The 6,869-nt window shown below is 55.6% G+C and overlaps 2 pseudogenes; both read right to left on the bottom strand.

Annotated features, from left to right (window-relative positions):
• Window positions 1-4,267: 4,267 nt before the first annotated feature.
• LOC144961382 (5.8S ribosomal RNA) lies at window positions 4,268-4,422 on the bottom strand (annotated as a pseudogene).
• A 204-nt stretch (window positions 4,423-4,626) lies between these two features.
• Window positions 4,627-6,322, bottom strand: LOC144961383 (small subunit ribosomal RNA; annotated as a pseudogene).
• Between the last annotated feature and the right edge of the window lie 547 nt (window positions 6,323-6,869).

Below are 6,869 nucleotides of genomic sequence, written 5' to 3'. Positions count from 1 at the left end.
GAGAGCTTCTTACCCAGGGACGCCCGTGCGGTAAAGCCTCGAATCGACGAGGCGATAAAATCGTATGAATAAAGCTCCCAAACCGGGATTTTAACCCCGGCAGGGTTGGCCGGCCGTGGGCCAACTCGATCGAGCCCGAGTCGTCGATCGCCCGACTCTAGCGAAGTAGCGGGAACGCGTTTAACACTCCGCAAGCGAGTACAGGGCCCTAACGGGAAGGGCCCGAAGTTCAAAACCGGTCGGCAATGGGGAGGTCCCAGGTGCGATCATAGGTGGTGGGTTTATTTCATTCAAATTCGCTCCGTAGAGGAAATGCGCTCGACCAAAGTTTTTTCCCTCGGCCCTCGGAGGGCTTACCGGGGAGCGTCCCGGCGCTAGAGTCCTTCTCGGCCGTAGCGAGAGCTTCTTACCCCAGGGACGCCCGTGCGGTAAAGCCTCGAATCGACGAGGCGATAAAATCGTATGAATAAAGCTCCCAAACCGGGATTTGAACCCCGGCAGGGTTGGCCGGCCCGTGGGCCAACTCGATCGAGCCCGAGTCGTCGATCGCCCGACTCTAGCGAAGTAGCGGGAACGCGTTTAACACTCCGCCAAGCGAGTACAGGGCCCTAACGGGAAGGGCCCCGAAGTTCAAAACCGGTCGGCAATGGGGAGGTCCAGGTGCGATCATAGGTGGTGGGTTTATTTCATTCAAATTCGCTCCGTAGAGGAAATGCGCTCGACCAAAGTTTTTTCCCTCGGCCCTCGGAGGGCTTACCGCGGGAGCGTCCCGGCGCTAGAGTCCTTCTCGGCCGTAGCGAGAGCTTCTTACCCCAGGGACGCCCGTGCGGTAAAGCCTCGAATCGACGAGGCGATAAAATCGTATGAATAAAGCTCCCAAACCGGGATTTGAACCCGGCAGGGTTGGCCGGCCCGTGGGCCAACTCGATCGAGCCCGAGTCGTCGATCGCCCGACTCTAGCGAAGTAGCGGGAACGCGTTTAACACTCCGCCAAGCGAGTACAGGGCCCTAACGGGAAGGGCCCCGAAGTTCAAAACCGGTCGGCAATGGGGAGGTCCAGGTGCGATCATAGGTGGTGGGTTTATTTCATTCAAATTCGCTCCGTAGAGGAAATGCGCTCGACCAAAGTTTTTTCCCTCGGCCTCGGAGGGCTTACCGCGGGAGCGTCCCGGCGCTAGAGTCCTTCTCGGCCGTAGCGAGAGCTTCTTACCCCAGGGACGCCCGTGCGGTAAAGCCTCGAATCGACGAGGCGATAAAATCGTATGAATAAAGCTCCCAAACCGGGATTTGAACCCCGGCACGGTTGGCCGGCCGTGGGCCAACTCGATCGAGCCCGAGTCGTCGATCGCCCGACTCTAGCGAAGTAGCGGGAACGCGTTTAACACTCCGCCAAGCGAGTACAGGGCCCTAACGGGAAGGGCCCCGAAGTTCAAAACCGGTCGGCAATGGGGAGGTCCCAGGTGCGATCATAGGTGGTGGGTTTATTTCATTCAAATTCGCTCCGTAGAGGAAATGCGCTCGACCAAAGTTTTTTCCCTCGGCCCTCGGAGGGCTTACCGCGGGAGCGTCCCGGCGCTAGAGTCCTTCTCGGCCGTAGCGAGAGCTTCTTACCCCAGGGACGCCCGTGCGGTAAAGCCTCGAATCGACGAGGCGATAAAATCGTATGAATAAAGCTCCCAAACCGGGATTTGAACCCCGGCACGGTTGGCCGACCCGTGGCCCAACTCTGTAAAGTATGCGCGAACGAGGATCGAACCCAAGACCTTATAAATTATTATTATTATTATTATTATTTTTATATTATTATTATTATTATTATTATTATTATTATTATTATTATTTATTATTATTATTATTGTTATTATGTGGGGATGTGAGTAAAGAGGCTTTTTATCGAGTACTCAACTATGCGCCGAGCCAGGCAATCGTGCTCAAAGCGCTTTACAACGCGTCTACAGCCAACAGCAACACTTAGCGTGCAGAGCGGGACACGACAGGACGGAGAAAACACTACTCACGGCCAGGTATTCGTTTTACATCTGATTACGGGGAGAGAATGCGAGTAAAGAACCTTTCTATCGAGTACTCAACTATGCGCCGAGCCAGGCAATCGTGCTCAAAGCGCTTTATAACGCGTCTACAGCCAACAGCAACACTCTAACGTGCAGAGCGGGACACGACAGGACGAGAGAAAACACTACTCACGGCCAGGTATTCGTTTTACATCTGATTACGGGGAGAGAATGCGAGTAAAGAACCTTTCTATCGAGTACTCAACTATGCGCCGAGCCAGGCAATCGTGCTCAAAGCGCTTTACAACGCGTCTACAGCCAACAGCAACACTCTAACGTGCAGAGCGGGACACGACAGGACGGAGAAAACACTACTCACGGCCAGGTATTCGTTTTACATCTGATTACGGGGAGAGAATGCGAGTAAAGAACCTTTCTATCGAGTACTCAACTATGCGCCGAGCCAGGCAATCGTGCTCAAAGCGCTTTACAACGCGTCTACAGCCAACAGCAACACTTAGCGTGCAGAGCGGGACACGACAGGACGGAGAAAACACTACTCACGGCCAGGTATTCGTTTTACATCTGATTACGGGGAGAGAATGCGAGTAAAGAACCTTTCTATCGAGTACTCAACTATGCGCCGAGCCAGGCAATCGTGCTCAAAGCGCTTTACAACGCGTCTACAGCCAACAGCAACACTTAGCGTAAGCGGGACACGACGGCGGAGAAAACCATTTACGGCCGGGGTATTCGTTTTACATTGATTACGGGGGAGAATGGAGTAAAGAACCTTTCTACGAGTATCAACTATGCCCGAGCCAGGAAAATCGTGCTCAAAGCGCTTTTACAAGCGTTACACCCAAACCTCTAACGTCAGGGGGGGGACACGACAAAACAGAACGGGGGGAAAACACTATTCTATTTTTCCCCTTTGGTACGGGTGAAGTGAGCCAAAGTTGAAGTCCCGTGCGCCGAATTTTAAAAGTGCAGTTGGCGAATTCCCGTTGCAGAAGCCTATTAAGGGAAAAAAAGAAAAAAAAAAACAAAAATCCCCCAAAATTTTTAAAAAAATAAATAATTAAAAAAAAAGTACAGTTGGCAAATTCTGCTTCGCAAAAGGGGAGAAAGGGAATAAAAAAAAAAAAAAAAAAAAAAAAAAAAAAAAAAAAAAAAAAAAAAAAAAAAAAAAAAAAAAAAAAAAAAAAAAAAAAAAAAAAAAAAAAAAAAAAAAAAAAAAAAAAAAAAAAAAAAAAAAAAAAAAAAAAAAAAAAAAAAAAAAAAAAAAAAAAAAAAAAAAAAAAAAAAAAAAAAAAAAAAAAAAAAAAAAAAAAAAAAAAAAAAAAAAAAAAAAAAAAAAAAAAAAAAAAAAAAAAAAAAAAAAAAAAAAAAAAAAAAAAAAAAAAAAAAAAAAAAAAAAAAAAAAAAAAAAAAAAAAAAAAAAAAAAAAAAAAAAAAAAAAAAAAAAAAAAAAAAAAAAAAAAAAAAAAAAAAAAAAAAAAAAAAAAAAAAAAAAAAAAAAAAAAAAAAAAAAAAAAAAAAAAAAAAAAAAAAAAAAAAAAAAAAAAAAAAAAAAAAAAAAAAAAAAAAAAAAAAAAAAAAAAAAAAAAAAAAAAAAAAAAAAAAAAAAAAAAAAAAAAAAAACCCCCCCCCCCCCCCCCCCCCCCCCCCCCCCCCCCCCCCCCCCCCCCCCCCCCCCCCCCCCCCCCCCCCCCCCCCCCCCCCCCCCCCCCCCCCCCCCCCCCCCCCCCCCCCCCCCCCCCCCCCCCCCCCCCCCCCCCCCCCCCCCCCCCCCCCCCCCCCCCCCCCCCCCCCCCCCCCCCCCCCCCCCCCCCCCCCCCCCCCCCCCCCCCCCCCCCCCCCCCCCCCCCCCCCCCCCCCCCCCCCCCCCCCCCCCCCCCCCCCCCCCCCCCCCCCCCCCCCCCCCCCCCCCCCCCCCCCCCCCCCCCCCCCCCCCCCCCCCCCCCCCCCCCCCCCCCCCCCCCCCCCCCCCCCCCCCCCCCCCCCCCCCCCCCCCCCCCCCCCCCCCCCCCCCCCCCCCCCCCCCCCCCCCCCCCCCCCCCCCCCCCCCCCCCCCCCCCCCCCCCCCCCCCCCCCCCCCCCCCCCTCCCCAAGGGGGCGGGGGGGGACGAGTCTCCCGTGGTCAACGGGGCCCTCGATCTACGGCCCCCATGGGGGCCGAGCCCCGCCCGGGAGGGGCACGTCGCGCCGCCGCCCCCCCCCGGGAAAGACCGGTTGCGGCGACGTCGTAGGGCCGACCTCATACGGACGTGGCCGGTGACTTACGCCCCGGCCGCAATTTGCGTTCAAGACGTCGATGTTCAATGAGGCAGCTGCAGTTCACACGACTCAATACGGCTGGCCGCACTTTCATCGACGCGCGGGGCCGAGTGATCCACCGCCAAAGGTTGTATTTATTTTCTCTCGCTTAAGGGCCAAACGACGACAAAGGGTGGGGGGGGCAAGCGTTGCGCGCGCGGTTACTCGCGGCGCAACGCCGCCGCCCCGTTTTCAGCCTGGACCGCCCCCCGGGGCCAGGGAGCAGCCCGGCCTCACCGGACAGTGTTTAACCCTTCACCGTCGGGCGGGCGGGCTGGGGGCAAAACGAAATCGGACGTGATCCTACCGAAGGTTCACCTACGGTAACCTTGTTACGACTTTTACCCTCTCGGGGCAGCGCAGTTCGGGCGACATCGCGACGACTAGCGATTTCAGGAGCCGAAGCTCCGTCTCGCCGGCCACTCCGGGGCCCTGGCTGCGCCGTCCACCGAAGGTAGCGACGGGCGGTGTGTACAAAGGGCAGGGACGTAGTCGGCACGGGATGCTGACCCGTGACTACGTGGCATTCCGAGTTCACGGCCCAACTCGCAGGAAGACCGACCCGGACATGAAGACTCCTACGCTCACGGTCTACACCGCGCCGGCTGGCGCCACACTGTAGCAACACGTGCAGCCCAGGACGTCTAAGGGCATCACAGACCTGTTATGGCTCCATCTCGTACGCACTGCTCGAGGTCAATCCCTGCAGGACGCGGCCTGCGCGACGGCGGTCCGGGCACCGCCTCTCCCTGAGTGGGAAGACCGACGCCCGACCGAGAGCCGAACGCCGACCCAACCCGTGAGACGGACCCTCTTGACCGCCGTTTGTTATCCGCCAGGGCAGAGTCTCGCCCGTTATCGGAATGAACCAGACGGATCGCTCCACGGGCTAGCAACGGCCATGCACCACCACCACCGAATCATGAAAGAGCCTAGTCTGTCAATCCACGCGGTGTCGGACTGGTAAGCTTCCGTGTTGAGTCAAATTGAGCCGCAGGCTCCACTCTGGTGGTGCCCTTCCGTCAATTCCTTTAAGTTTCAGCCTTGCGACCGTACTCCCCGGAGCCAGGCATCTGATTTACTCCGGGGCCTCGCGAGGCTTCCCACAGGGGAGTCCCCGCGTAACCGGTCGGCTGGTTTACTGTCGGAACTACCGGGGTTTACCTGATCGCGTTCGTTCCTCCGCTTTCGTTCATGATCAACGAAGGCGCTCTTGGCCGGTGCCTTCGCTCTTGTTCGTCCCCCCGCGATGTGGATTCCACCCCCCCGCGGTAGAAACGCCCCCCCCGGCCGTTCTATAGACCTCGCCCACGCCCCACGGAGACCGGTCCGTGGTTACATTGCGGGGCGGTGGCGTCTTCACATCGTTCCGAGCAAAGCTGTGCGAGCACGCCCTGCTTTGAGCACTCCAATTGTTCGGGAGAAACCGCCGTCCCTTTAGTGTCGGCCAGATACCCCACGTACCAAGCCGACACGGCTTAAGACGGAAAGAGACTAAACGGCAGCGACGGGCAAGCGATGCCCGGCGAGATCCGTCGCGAGGGCCCGGTTGCGGCACCGGAAGCCCCGCTTGCTCCATCCCAAAACCACGACGGTGCATAATCGCCGGGGCAACTTTCACCCGCGGTTTGTCGCTGCCGTCACCTCAGAGATCCAACTACGAGCGTTTTAAACGCAGAAAAAAAAAAACCCCCCCCCCGGGCTGGCACCAGGTTGCCCCCGATAGGTCATCAACGGCACGTGTTTTGGTCTACGCTCAATCCGACCGCTAAGGCTCGCAATGCGAGCCCAGCCCCGACATTTTATCTTCACTACCTCACCGTGCTGGGAGTGGGTAAGTTGCGCGCCTGCACGGTGCCCGGCAAACATCGCCCCCCCGGTATTATCCCCGATTATGAGCGGGTTCGCGGCTTCCCCTTCTGTGTAGGGGGGAATAGGCGGCATGTTACCCTCAAGACAAAACTAAAACTACAGGGAGGATCAACCTGGTAGGTATCCCTTTCCAAACCGGCGGGGCGGACCCCCTGGGAGGAGGTCGGGGCCGACGACCGAAGCCCCGACGCCGGGGAAAATCCCAGCGTCGATCCTTCGCCCCACGGCCTTCTCGACCTACCGCCCCAAAAGTTCACCCTTCGGCCTTTCCCCTGTGGGTCGGATGTCCCACGCCCCACACGCTCGCGTCAACGACTCTAGGTCCTCTACCCGGGGGTAACTGGGGGCCCCCTCCCGGGTCTCCCACCACGCTCGTCCGGGTGGTGACCGTGGGGGTACCAGGGCCACCCCGCGCCCTTTGGTGCCCTTTCTTCAATTTAAATTTTTCGACCCACGACCGCCTTCCCTACTATACGTCCCAAAACCTGGGTAGGTTTGCCCCTTTTTCTTGCGGATCTAAAAAAAAAAAATTTTTTTGGTGCAAAAACAGATTGACCCAGGAGTAGGCAAACCCGGCCCGACCTCCGAAAGCCGAAATTTCCATCGCACTATTAGGAAATAGCGGGAAGCGTTTTTTAAAGCCCCGTAAAAAGGTCTTCCGAGCGA

The sequence above is a fragment of the Berghia stephanieae genome, unplaced genomic scaffold (assembly GCF_034508935.2).
Source record: "Berghia stephanieae isolate SIO BIC M18660-M18661 unplaced genomic scaffold, UCSD_Bste_1.3 scaffold2367, whole genome shotgun sequence".
Lineage (NCBI taxonomy): Eukaryota > Metazoa > Mollusca > Gastropoda > Nudibranchia > Aeolidiidae > Berghia > Berghia stephanieae.
Note: the sequence above shows the minus strand (reverse complement) of the source record. Positions and strands in the feature narration are given on the sequence as shown.